At 40.3% G+C, this 14,566-nt stretch overlaps 1 protein-coding gene across 21 annotated transcripts in view; it reads right to left on the reverse strand.

Moving 5' to 3' along the window:
• Positions 1–14,566, reverse strand: part of SGIP1 (SH3GL interacting endocytic adaptor 1) — a 229,972-nt gene that overhangs the window by 94,353 nt on the left and 121,053 nt on the right. The gene's annotated exons all lie outside the window — the stretch shown is intronic.

Raw genomic sequence — 14,566 nt, forward strand, 5'->3', positions numbered from 1 at the left:
TGGTTTCCATTTGAGCACATTCTAAGCTCCCTTTCTGAATGGCTTCAGTTCAGTTCAGAAGCTCAGTCATGTCGGACTCTTTGCGACCCCAGAGACTGCACCACACCAGGCTTCCTGTACATCACTAACTCCTGTAGCTTACTCAAACTCATGTTCACTGAGTCTGTGATGACATCCAACCATCTCATCCTCTGTCATCCCCTTCTCCTCCCGCCCTCCATCATTCCCAGCATCAGAGTCTTTTCAAATGAGTCAGTTGTTCGCATCAGGTAGTCAAAGTACTGGAGTTTCAGCTTCAGCATCAGTCCTTCCAATGAATATTCAGGACTGATTTCCTTTAGGATGGACTGGTTGGATTCCCTTGCAGTCCAAGGAACTTTCAAGAATCTTCTCCAACACCTCAGTTCAAAAGCGAAGTTCAATTCTTCAGCGCTCAGCTTTCTTTATAGTCCAACTCTCACATCCATACATGATTATTGGAAACACCATAACTTTACCTAGATGGACCTTTGTCAGCAAAGTAATGTCTCTGCTTTTTAATATGCCGTCTAGGTTGGTCATAATTTTTCTTCCAAGGAGCAAGCGTCTTTTAATTTCATGGCTGCAGTCACTATCTGCAGTAATTTTGGAGCCCCCCAAAATAAAGCCTTCCACTGTTTCCCCATTTATTTGCCATGAAGTGATGGGACCAGATCCTATGATCCTAGTTTTCTGAATGCTGAGCTTTAAGCCAACTGTTTCACTCTCTTCTTTCATTTTCATCAAGAGGCTCTTTAGTTCTTCTTCACTTTCTGCCATAAGGGTGGTGTCATCTACATATCTGAGGTTATTGATATTTCTCCTGGCAATCTTGATTCCAGCTTGTGCTTAATCCAGCCCAGTGTTTCTCATGATGTACTCTGCATATAAGTTAAATAAGCAGGGTGACAGTATACAGCCTTGACATACTCCTTTCCCTCTTTGAAACCAGTCTGTCGTTCCATGTCCAGTTCTAACTGTTGCTTCCTGACCTGCATACAGCTTTCTCAGAGGCTTACTTTTATCAAATAGACTTTGAAAATAGAAAATTATCCTTGGTAATATTGAAAGGAGCTGGAAAATTCCATGAATGCATTACAGCCTATCATGAATCTAAAACATGAGATTTTACTCAAATTCCAGTCTTGTCAGGGAATCTGGTACCTATTAACTGCTCTCAAGATACTCTGTCTAAAACCATCAGTTCTTTCATCCCATCCTTCATTTGTTACCACTCCCCACGGGAAATGGCAAATTATTTCCCTGGTGAGTGGTCCCTGGCCCCCGGGAATGCTCTTTTCTTTCCTCCACAATTTGTTTTTTTTTTGGCCACACCATGCAGCATGTGGGACCTTAGTTCCCTGACCAGGGATTGAACCCACGTCCCCTGCATTGGAAGTCTTAACCACTGGACAGCCAGTGGTTAAGCCAGCCCTTACACAACTTCTTAATAAAGGCTTCATGTCTTCTTTCATGTTTCATTTCCTAAATCCATCCTTTGCATCATCCCTAGAATTATTTTCTAAAAATAGTGAAGTGAGTGTGTAACTCTGCCCTGCAAAAACCTCCCTACTATGTAGAAAATAGAGTGCAAACTCCATTCTGTCATTTAATGCCTCATGATGGGCTCCAGCTCTCCTTCACTCCTTCATCTTCCACTGCTGTCTCTATAAAATCTACACTTAGCTGTAGTCACTCCTTGACATCTCCTGAACATGTAGAACATTCATACTTCCCTGACTTCTGCTCAGGCTGCTTCTTCAGCTTTGATGCTGTCTTCCTCTCCTTCAAATTGTTGTTGTTGTTCAGTCACTAAGTCATTTCCGACTCTTTGTGACCCCATGGACAGTAGCCTGCCAGGCTCCTCTGTCCATGGGTTTTACCAGGCAGGTTTACTGGAGTGGGTTTCCATTTCCTACTCCAGGGGAATCTTCCTGACCCAGGGATTGAATCCGCATCTCTTGCATTGGCAGGTGGATTCTTTACCTCTGAGCTACCAGGGAAGTCCTCTCTTTCACATACTATCTTACTTATAATTTAAGGCCAATAGCACTTCCTCCATGAGGCCTTCCCTAAGCTTCCCAATCAGAGTAAATAGTTCCCTGGCATTTATGAGTCACAGAGAAAACAGAGGTACACATGGCTAGTATATTTTTTGCAATTCTTATTTTATTCTGTATTACTTAGATATCTCCATTCAGTTATTCAGTTCAGTTCAGTTCAGTTGCTTAGTTGTGTCTGACTCCTTACCACCCCATGGACTGCAGCACGCCAGGCCTCCCTCCCCATCCATCACCAACTCCCAGAGTTTACTCAAACTCATGTCCATTGAGTCGGTGATGCCATCCAATCCCATCTCATCTTCTGTCACCCCCTTCTCCCCCTGCCTTCAATCTTTCCCAGAATCAGGGTCTTTTCAAATGAGTCAGTACTTTGGCCAAAGTATTGGAGTTTCAGCTTCAACATCAGTCCTTCCAATGAATATTCAGGACTGATTTCCTTTGGGATGGACTGGTTAGATCTCCTTGCTGTCCAAGGGACTCTCAAGAGTCTTCTTCAACATTCAATTATTAGCTCCAAGTAATGATTATGAATGGGCTCTCTCTAGCCCCAAACAAAGTACAAGGCATACAGTAGGTGCTCAAATCACTTTTATCAATTTTCTTTTTGTGGTCATTAAAACATAATACAAATATTTTAAGCACAGTGTCTTGTAAAGTCCAGAAAGATGAATTGTTCTCTGAAATAAGGCTGAATCGTATATAATATATAGCCCAGGGGATATGGCCCCAGAAGTAATGGTTCCTTCACCAGCTCTTATAAACATAAAATTCACTTTACTTTTATTTAACAGTTCATCTCTCTGCCCATTAGTGACTTCAAGGGCTAATATATATTATCAAGACTTCAAGGAAGTGGCACAGCTTTGCACACACATTGATGCACAGCTATGTAACTGGTTCTCCAGAGTGGAATGTTCTCCCAAAACAAAAAACATCCCTTGTGTTTCAGCATAACTGAGGATCAGGGTAGGGCCCACGTCCCAGGTACTGCTTTCAGACCCAGACCATTGCTAAGTAGTACAAAGAAATGAGAATTATTAAGGTCCAAGACTTCGATTTACAAACAAAAAGAATTTTTGGGTTAAAATTAAATAGCTTCAAAGGAGTTGTCATGGAGGGATGTGCAAACGTTTTTATATAGTCTGATGAATTTAATCCCTTATTTTCTGGATGCTTTTGAATTAGTCATGCTGTTTCTCAATACCATTTTGTAAAGTAGGGATAATGCTATCTTATAGAACTGTCATGAGGATTAAAAGATGTGAATGATAGTGACAGGTAATATTCACTGAGGCTTTACTATTATTGTTTAACTTTATGAGGTTGGTGTCATTGTTACCTCTTATTTACCAGTGAGGAAAAGGAGGCTCGGATGAGCTCCAAGATCACGTGGCTACAAAAGATGAGAGCGGGACTGGATCCCCGCTTCTCTAATTCCAGAGAACCTTGGCAGCGGTGGGTCATTTGTTGTTTAGTCCCTCAGTCATGTCAGACTCTTTTGTGACCCTATAGACTGTAGACCATTGTCCATGGGATTTCCCAGGGGTTGCCGTTTCCTTCTCCTTCCCAGCCCAGAGATTGAACTCACATCTCCTGAAGTGGCAGGTGGATTTTTTTACCACTGAGCCACCGGGGAAGCCCAGTTCCCATGGTCCTTGTCAGCACTGAGATTTAGAAACAACAGAGCTGAAAGCTTACACATCACAGAGCCTGGAAAATAATCTTGGATTTTTCCAGTGGAAGGAGTTAAATAGATCATGCTGTTCTATCATAGCAGGTCACAGGGAATGAAGTTTTCAGAAAGTGAGCTTGATTTTCTAGACATGGTTTTGAATCTGAGCAATAAACTCTGATTATAAGGTAAATGTCTCAGCTTTTTTTCTAAAATTAAGTGCATTTTATGAAATTAGAATCAGAAGAATAAATATAAACATATGAATGCTAAGAGCCCTCCTCTCCTTCCCATTCTAGGCTGTATGTTGACTAAAGCATCTTTATTCTATATGTTGTTTAAATTGTTAGCAGCTATCAACACCTAGGCTATGCTGCTTGGGTTAAGGGTTTCTTCAGAGTGATAAACAAACAAAGATAAAACATGACAAGACAATTCTCCTTTAGGGAAAGCAAAGATATTTCTTGATTTAAAATGAACTATCATCAGAGTGGTTTCTAATTATGGAAAAGATAATAAAAGAAACAAAAAAGAGATGCATACCCTCTAGGTACTCATGTTCCCAGAAACAGAGTGAGCAAATTTTTGGGTTGAACAATACATATAGCTAAAATATAACCAATGTCTCTAAGTGCAAAGATGTTCCTTTGACCATCCTTGTGATCAAGGATGCTTTCTAAGGAACACACGACCCCTGCCCTCTGTGGATGGAGAGCCTCTCTCTGGGTGCATTATCATAAATCACTTTTTTATGCAAGTAGTCTTTCAAGATAGGGCTTGTTGAAGCCTTCATTTCTACATGAAGAGCTAGAAATCTGTAGGATTTAAAAACTGAACTCTGTTTAAGACCCAGACCAAATCTAACAGTGGTGAATAGAGAAAATATGCATCATAGTTTTAATGATCCTTTTATGGAGATTTTGTGATCCAAATACACCCCTGTCCTCTTAACAAGGAACTGAGCTGCCATGGGAATTTTTGGTATCAAGTTTCATACAGTGGGATCAAGACACAAAAAAAACTAGATCTAATTTAGAAGTTTTTTAAGAGTCTACAATTGTTTGACCTTAAAAGTAGGATGGCTGTCTTCTGAATCTTTACATTTTAGCTAATGAGACTTTTTTTATAGATATAACCACTTCCTATCAGTTATGTACAAATAGCCAGGTATTGACAAGGAGTAAAAGGATTACTTATTTATTATTAATAAGCCATTAACAGTTATCTATTGGTTACCTAATAAAGACCAGACACTATTCGTGGTGACCAAAACAATAGGAACAAGAGACAAAAAGCTTCCATTAACTTGGGGGAGAGGAAAGATAATAAATAACAAATATAACAAGTAAGCAAAGTATGTAGGATTTTAGAAGATGATAAATGTAATTTTAAAAGGTAGAGTGAATAGAAGGGTTTGGGAGTGGCAGGATATAGAGTTTTGTGATTTTTATTATTTTTTAAATTTTTAAAAATTGGAGTATAATTGCTTTACAATGTTGTGTTTCTGCTGCACAATAAAGTGTATCAGTTACCTGTGTACACATATCCCCTCCCTCTTAAACCCCGCCCTTCTAGGTCATCACAGAGCACGAGCTGAGCTCCCTGCGCTATGTGGCAGCTTCCCGCTAGCTGTCTATTTTACACATGGTGATGTGTGTATGCCAATCCTAATCCCCTAGTCATCCCATCCTCCCTCCCTCTCTGTGTCCACACGTCTGTTTTCTACATCTGAGTCTCTATTCCTGCCCTGGAAATAGATTTGTGACTTTAAATAAGGTGGTCAGGGGAGGCCTCATTGAGAAGGTGTCTTGGACAAGTTGAGAGGGGTGGCAGTGCCGGTATTTGGGGGAAGAGGACGCCTCCAGGGGGCCACGGGGGAGCGGGGTGAGAAGGAAGAGTGGCAGGTGTTAGTCTGCCACCGTGAAGGTCTTGGAGGCCACCGACAAGACCGGCTTCACTCTGCTCCAATGCAGGAGTTAGCAGGGACATGTAGTCACTTTTGACTGCTCAGAAGAGGCGCTGATGAAAAGAGACCAGAAAAATGCCAGGGTGTGACATATGCTGTTGTTTTTCATTACTCTTTGGAAGCTTGTTTTGATTCCTCATGTACCATGCTAAAAATAAAATAAAGATGGGCTTCACATGGGCTGGGAGTAGAAAGAGAGCTTCAACTAGGCAAAACAGAATGCGGTCCGCCCGTCTTGCCTTCCCTCTTTGTTGGCCACTTCAGGATGAGTAGCTCAGATTGGCATCCGTGGCTCTGTACCGCTGCTGTGCTGGTGGCTGATTTGAAACAACAGTTCCTAAGGTCCATGGGCAGTAGGTGGCTGTCCTTTAGACAATATAAGAGACAGAAGGAAATCTCACCTTCATTCTCTTAAGAAATGCAATTTCCCCCAGTCTCTGAGGCAACATTTTCTGATATAATTAATATGGGTGATTCATACTCTAAGATTTTTTTCTAAAACAATTAAAAAGTATACTCATTGTTGTAGATTATTTCTGGCACTAAAAAAAATTCTCCTTAGAAAAAAGGAATAGCTACTTTTTTCTTATACTGCTATACTTAATTTTATACTATTATTCATACATGTGTAGACACTACTCAGTATAAAAATAAATAAAATAGTATAAGAGAGATAATAAAGTATCTATCTTTCCTTCTCAAGGTCAAGGACCACAAGTGACTGAATTCTGAGACTTCAGATAAGAAAACAGGTATCTCATTAGGATGTATGGGATTCGGGGAAGAGGATTATCACAAAAAACTGGCCTCCACAGAAAACAACACATTAATAAACTTTAGAAAAGAGCCTACAAATGACTCCTGTAAGAGAAGAAACAGTTGTTCATACTGTTTATCCATCCAATAATTGAGAAAAACTTGGCTTTAATTGGAGGGGAAAGATGAAAAATCTGCTCTGTTTATAAAATAATGCAAGGGATATAAGTTGCTTTATACCACAGTGAAACACCAAGTTCCATATATTTTCCACAGTGAAGAGCATCTTTTTGTCCAATCAACCAGCAAGTATTGTCTAAGTACCTGTATTGACATGCCATTCAATGTCATAGACTCCAGAGGAAAGACTCCTTCAAGGCAAGAATAAGCAAACTTCTGGGTGCAGGGTTAGTCATCATAAACCCAACACTTATTGAACTATTCACAAGTTATGTTTCTGCCATAAACTTAATTTCCAAAACGATTGCTTCTTGAGTCCATTCTATCCTGAATACACCATAGCTAATAAAAATGGTTATAAATTAAAATCTATACCCGTAGGACTAACACAACTGAGGTGGAAGACCTTAAAGATAGAAAAATAGCCTTTTAAATAATAATTAGCATTGTAATTGGGTGCATGCTTAGTCATGTCCAACTCTTCTGTGACCCCATGGACTGTAGCCTGCCAGAATTCCTCTGTCCATGGAATTCTCCAGGCAAGAATAGTGGAGTGAGTTGCCATGCCCTCCTCCAGAGGATCTTCCCAACCCAGGGATCAGACCTGCATCTCTTGTGTCTCCTGCACTGACAGGTGGATTCTTTACTACTAGTGCCACTTGGGAAACCTTAGCACTGTAACTAAAAGTATATAATTCAAGAATTTGCTGCCTTTGGTTGAAGATACCCTAATGTTTTTATGTGAGTCAATACTGAGTCTATTGTTTCATTCAATTAGATTTTAAGTTGATAACAGAAGCTGAGGCTTACGGTCTCCAACCCTAGTGTTCATGTTTCTGGAACCCCCAATCAGATAAAGTTGTCTGAAACAGTAGAAAATAATGAAAGAATCTACAGTTATGCAAGGAAATTCTAACTCCTACACCTCACGAATGGAAGCAAAATACCAGGTACTCAAAGGGTACAACCACCATTACTTGGAGAAATAATGATAAAGGTAATCCAGATTGAATTAATATTCTGCTCATTTTCAAGGAGATCAAAACATACAAGAGCTTAGGGATTTCTTCTGACCATCGTGGGGTAGGTAAAAGGGTTTGGAAAAATGCTATTCTAATTTTAAATGTCAGGAAATGGAAACAGAATTCTCTAAGAAAAAATAATTAGTAATGAAAGAAAGATCAAACACACTTCAGATATGAAAAGAATTCTTCTGCAGATAGCCAATGACTTATTACAATTCAGGAGAGAAAAGGATATATTGATAAAAGAAGATCCCACCCAATTCCCCATCTATCCTTCTCTACGAGGCTTGGGAAAAAAGAGACACATCTCATATGTCAACTCCAGATGATTTTGGGCAAGCTGCTGGCAATTTCATCTAGAGGGGGCTTCTCAGACTATCTCTGGGATGTAGGACCAAGTCGCAAGATCTGCTGAGGGTTTGGAAGGGGAGTGGCAGCTTCTACACTCCATGCTTGACATGCCTGGTCTAAACTCAACCCAAATCAAGCTTGCCCTGTGAAGCTCTCCTTGAAGAGTTGAACCCATGCTGAACTTTTCCCTTCCAGCTTGCTGCCGTGGAGGTCTGCACTGAGCACTTATATCAGAATGCTTGCTATCTGTACCCTGCCCTGGCACTGTGCAGTTTCTACCAGTAGCAAATGCCAGTGTGTAGGAGACTGGAGCTCTGCTCCCCCAACTGATGATTCTCTGTTTTTACTGAACTCAATGGGGTGCTGAACCTTCTGCCAAAGTGAGGACGGGAAAGGGGGTGGTGTTACCAAGCAGCAGTGAATTCAGGGATTTTGCTCTCTGGCAGGCTAATTTGAGGGTGGGAGGGTGGGTGGAGCACCTGGAATAGGCAAACAGCACCAGTGTCTTCAATTGCAAGCTCGCTATCTCCCCCTCCCCAGATTTTTTGATGAAATAACTCTGTTTTGGATGGCAAATCTCCTGGAACAAGATTAAATGGACTGCCCCTTCACAACTCCATGTCAAAGTTTTTAATTCCTCATTTCGCTGAATTTTGCAGGAGAAAGGGAGGCACTGCTAGCACACATGCCAGGCTAGGTCAACTCCCACTCTCAGCATTTCTATCAGCCCTCTTTTCCTTGCCTTTGCTCGAGTCCTCCCTCGCTATTTTTATTTTCTTCCTGCCTCCTACAAGTCTCTGAACTTAAGGAAAAGAAAGATGGAGCTGAAAAGGGAACTGATACTTACAGAGCCCCTTCCTAAGTGACAGGCATCAAAGGGGGAATTTTGCAACATTATCTTGTCATCTTTATATCAGTCCTGAGAAAGTATGTATGATTTTTCCTATTTTACAGCTTTAGGATCTGAAATGCTGAGTTAAGGAGCTTGCCCATGGACACACAGATAATAAGATGCCAACTCAAAAGCCCATGTTCTTCCTCTTTAACCAATGTGCTTCAAGGAAGTGCTTTCTTTCTTGGTCCCCTTGCTATATCCTTAACCTGCTCCTAAAACAGCAATTTCCATAGAGATTATTGGGCTAGAATACACAGCAGAATATCAAAGCTGAGAAGGATTTAAAGAGGACTGAATCACAGGCCCTAATTCAATGTAGATGAGAATATATACTGTGTGTTTAACTTGGCAGAAAGGAGGAGGTTGTTGGAGTTCCAGTCCTGGCCCTTTCAGCTGCCTCTTGATATCTCAGAGTTGATTTCTTCTATAAAACAAGGGGATCACCACTTCCTTGCCCACGTAACAGCATAGCTTGCCCAATACATCTTTCTGATCATGACAGTTTTTGTGAAACATAAACCATTATTATAGTGAATCACTGACATAAAAAATTCCTTGCTGACTGATTGATCAGGGGAACTGAAATATACGTCATACAAAAACAAGGTGCCATTCCTTAATATTTAAAATAAAGGTGACACAGCAGCCATTAAGCCAGACTGACCCATAAGCTTGGCTTTGCTCTCTTGTCACATGGAACTTAGGTGGGAGTGTATGTATGTAGACTGACATGGGCTCTTTAGGTACCATTAAAGTGATAGCCTTCAAAGAGTTTGTGAGTACTCATAAATTATTTGTAAAATGTTTTGGATGATTTAATGTATTTTTCATTTTTCCTCTGTAAAGAGAACCAATAGCTTTCATCAAAAGTAGTGTAATATAGTAGGTAAGAGGTCTTTTTTTGTAATATGCTGTATGTCCAAAACCAAAAACTAATAATTGTTTCTTGTAATGCATTTATCTCTTAAATAAGGTAAAAATTAAAATGTTGAGTTGCAAACCAAAGGCAAATAATACTAGCTTTGAGGTTAATTGGGCTTCCCTGATAGCTCAGTTGGTGCAGAACCTGCCTGCAATGCAGGAGACCCCAGTTCGATTCCTGGATTGGGAAGATCTGCTGGTGAAGGGATAGGCTACCTACTCCAGTATTGTTGGGCTTCCCTTGTGGCTCAGCTGGTAAAGAATAAGCCTTTATTCTGAAATGTGGGAGAGCTGGGTTAAATCCCTGGGTTGGAAAGATCCCCTGGAGTAGAGAAAGGCTACCCACTCCAGTATTCTGGCCTGGAGAATTCCATGGACTGTATAGACTATAGCATTGCAAAGAATTGGACACAATTGAATGACTTTCACTTTTAGGTTAATTATTTTAAAAAGTGTATCAATCTCTTAAATGATGTAGAAAACAAGAAAGTGGAATTGTATACTGTTTTTACAATGTTAGCTTTATACCTGCCATCTATTACTGAAATCTCATTTAAAAAATACTGTAGCAGGTAAACATTCTGAATTAGAAAACAGATTTCTCAGTTTAAATCTCAGCAACTTCACTTAGTAGCTGTGACATTTTGGGTGAGTTAATTAATTCTTTTATGCCTCAACTTTCTCATCTGTAGAATGGAGGTAAAAATAGTACCCATCTCATGGGTTATTGTGAGGATCAGTTCATTTCAGTTCGGTCACTCAGTCATGTCCAACTCTTTGTGACACCATGGACTGCAGCACGCAGTTTGATCCCCTGGAGGAGCGCATGGCTACCCACTCTAGTATTCTGGCCTGGAGTATCCCCATGGGTAGAGCAGCCTGGCGGGCTATAGTCCATGGGGTCGCAAAAAGTCAGACATGACTAAGTGACTAAGTATAAGGCTTAATCAATAGTAAAGTCATTTTAATAATACTGTCTACCTTCATAGGATCCTTTTAAGAATTAAGGAAGTAGTGCCTGTAAAGTAGTTAGTATTTTGTAAGTAAATTTATGTAAGGCCCAAAGGAGTTGCTCAGTAAATTATAACTATTATTAATCAGAATAATTCAGTTTGTTTCATGGTGACTATTCATAAATCTCAAAGGTCTCAGGGTCAGAGACCATTTAGAGAACTTACAATGGCAATTATGTTGCTGGTTGGCAGATCTGAAAATGTGATCTGACTGTATATCAAATGCTTCACATATATTAATTCATTTATCCTCACAACCCGTCCATCTTGGGAGGCACAACAAGGCATGGCTCATAGTTTCATTGAGTTAGACAAGGCTGTTGATTCATGTGATTAACCCTTGATTGGGGTTTAAATGTTTAAGCAACTTACTCAGGATCATATGGATAATGAGTACAGAGCCAGAATGAAAACTTTGTTGTTGTTCAGTCCTGTCCAACTCTTTGCAACCACTAGGCCTCCCCATCCTTCATCTCCCTGAATTTGCTGAAACATGTCCATTGAGTCGATGATGCCATCCAAATATCTCATCCTCTGTTGCTCCCTTCTCAGTCTTTCCCAGCATCAAGGTCTTTTCCAATGACTCAGCTCTTTGCATCAGGTGGCCAGAGTACTGGAGCTTCAGCTTCAGCATCAGTCCTTCCAATGAATATTCAGGGTTGATTTCCTTTAGGATTGACAGGTTTGATCTCCTTGCCATCCAAGAAACTCTCAAGAGTCTCCAGCACCACAGTTTGAAAGCATCAATTTTTTGGCACTCAGCCTTCTTTATGGTCCAACTCTCACATCCACACATGACTACTGGAAAAACCACAAATTTGATTATACAAACCTTTGTTGGCAGAGTGATATATCTGCTTTTTAACATGCTGTCTAGGTTAGTCATAGTTTTTCTCCTAAGGAGCAACTGTATTTTAATTTCATGGTTGCCACCGTCTGCGGTGATTTTGGAGCCCAAGAAAATAAAATTTGTCACTGTTTCCACTTTTCCCCATCTATTTGCCATGAAGTGATGGGACTAGATGCTGTGATCTTAGTTTTTTGAATATTGAGTTTTAAGTCAGCTTTTTCACTCTCCTCAATGACCCTCACCAAGAGGCTCTTTAGTTTCTCTTCACCTTCTGCCATTAGAGTGGTATCATCTGCCTATCTGAGGTTGATACTGCTCCCAGAAATCTTGATTTCAGCTTAGGATTCATCCAGCCTGGCATTTCACATGATATACTCTGCATATAGCACATGTACTCAGTTAAATAAGTAGAGTGACAATATACAGCCTTGACATACTCCTTTCCCAATTTTGAACCAGTCCATTGTTTAATGTCTGGTTAACTGTTGCTTCTTGACCTGCAGACAGGTTTCTCAGGAGACAGGTAAAGTGATTTGGTATTCCCAATTCTTTAAGTATTTCCCACAGTTTGTTGTGATTCACACAGTCAAAGGCTTTCACTTAGTCAATGGAGCAGTAGTAGATGTTTTTCTGGAATTCCCTTGTTTTCTCTATGATCCAACAGATGTTGGCAATTTGATCCCTGGTTCCTCTGCCTTTACTAAATCCAGATACATCTGGAAGTTCTTGATTCATGTACTGCTGAAGCCTAGTTTGAAGGATTTTGAGCATTACCTTGCTAGCATGTGAAGTGAGTAAAACTGTGTGGCAGTTTGAACATTCTTTGGCATTGTCTTTCTCTGGAATTGGAATAAAAATTGACCTTTTTCAGTCCAGTGGCTACTGCTGAGTTTTCCAAATTTGCTGACATATTGATGGTTGGATGGTATCACTGACTCGATGGACATGGGTTTGGGTGGACTCCGGGAGTTGGTGATGGACAAGGAGGTCTGGCATGCTGCGGTTCATGGGGTTGCAAAGAGTCGGACACAACTAAGTGACTGAACTGAACTGTGTGCAGGACTTTAACAGCATCATCTTTTAGGATTTTAAATAACTAAGCTGGAATTCCATCACCTCCACTAGCTTTGTTTGTAGTAATGCTTCCTAAGACCCACTTGACTTCACACTTCAGGATGTCTGGCTCTTCGTGAGTGACCACACTATTATGGATATCTGGGTCATTAGGATCTTTCTTGTATAGTTCTTCTGTGTATTCTTGCCACCTCTTCTTAATCTCTTCTGCTTCTGTTAGGTCCTTGCTGTTTCTGTCTTTAATTGTACTCATCTTTGCATGAAATGTTCCCTTGTTATCTCCAATTTTCTTGAAGAGATCTCTAGTCTTTCCCATTCTATTGTTTTCCTCTATTTCTTAGCACTGATAGCTGAGGAAGACTTTCTTATCTCTCCTGGCTATTCTTTGGAACTCTGCATTCAGTTGGGTGTATCTTTCCCTTTTTCCTTTGGCTTTTGCTTCTATTTTTTCTCAGCCATTTATAAGGCCTCCTCAAACAACCACTTTGCCTTTTTGCATTTCTTTTTCTGGGGGATGGTTCGGTTACCACGTCCTATACAATGTTATGAACCTCCGTCCATAGTTCCTCAGGCACTCTACCTATCAGATAATCCCTTAAATCTATTTCTCACTTCCACTGTATAGTCATAAGGGATTTGATTTAGGTCATACCTGAATGGTCTAGTGGTTTTCATTATTTTATTCATTTTAAGTCTGAATTTTGCAATAAGGAGTTCATGATCTGAGCTACAGTCAGCTCCCAGTCTTGTTTTTGGTGACTGTACAGAGCTTCTCCATCTCTGGCTGCAAAGAATATAAGCAGTCTGATTTTGGTATTGACCATCTGGAGATGCCCACGTGTAAAATCAACTCTTGTGTTGCTGGAAGAGGATGTTTGTTATGACCCATGCGTTCTCTTTGCAAAACTCTGTTAGCCTTTGCTTTGATTCATTTTGTATTCCAAGGCCAAACTTGCCTGTTTCTCCAGGTATGTTTTGACTTCCTACTTTTGCATTCCAATCCCCTATGATGAAAAGGACATCTTTTTTTGGTGTTAGTCTAGAGGTCTTGAAGGTCTTCATAGAACCACGCAATTTCAGCTTCTTTGGCATTAGTGGTTGGGGTATCGACTTTGGATTATTGTGAAACTGAAATGGTTTGCCTTGGAAACAAGCTGAGATCATTCTGTTGTTTTTGAGATTGCACCCAAGTACTGCATTTTGGACTCTTTTGTTGACTATGAGGTCTACTCCATTTCTTCTTAGGTCCTCTTACCCACAGTAGTAGATTTAATGGTCATCTGAATTAAACTGAATGTAAGCTTAGTTCTGACTTATTTCAGAGGAAAAATTTGGATTCAGTACAGAAATGAGAGTTTGTAGTTAAGGACAACCTTTCAAAGTAAGTCAGCTGTGATCCTTGACTCACCAAAGAACAAAAATAATGGAATTAACAGCAGCCCATAACAAATGGAAAAGATAATATTTTACCAAGAATTAAAATGTAGTGTTTGAAAAGATGGTAATGATAACCCTATATGCAAAACAGAAAAAGAGACTCAGATGTATAGAACAGACTTGTGGACTCTGGGAGGAGGCGAGGGTGGGATGTTTCAAGAGAACAGCATCGAAACATGTATATTATCTAGGGTGAAACAGATCACCAGCCCAGGTTGGATGCATGAGACAAATGCTCGGACTTGGTGCACTGGGAAGACCCAGAGGGATCGGGTGGAGAGGGAGGTGGGAGGGGGGACTGGGATGGGGAATACATGTAAATCATGGCTAATTCATTTCAATGTA

This window comes from Odocoileus virginianus, chromosome 5 (assembly GCF_023699985.2).
Source record: "Odocoileus virginianus isolate 20LAN1187 ecotype Illinois chromosome 5, Ovbor_1.2, whole genome shotgun sequence".
In the NCBI taxonomy this organism is placed as follows: Eukaryota; Metazoa; Chordata; class Mammalia; order Artiodactyla; family Cervidae; genus Odocoileus; species Odocoileus virginianus.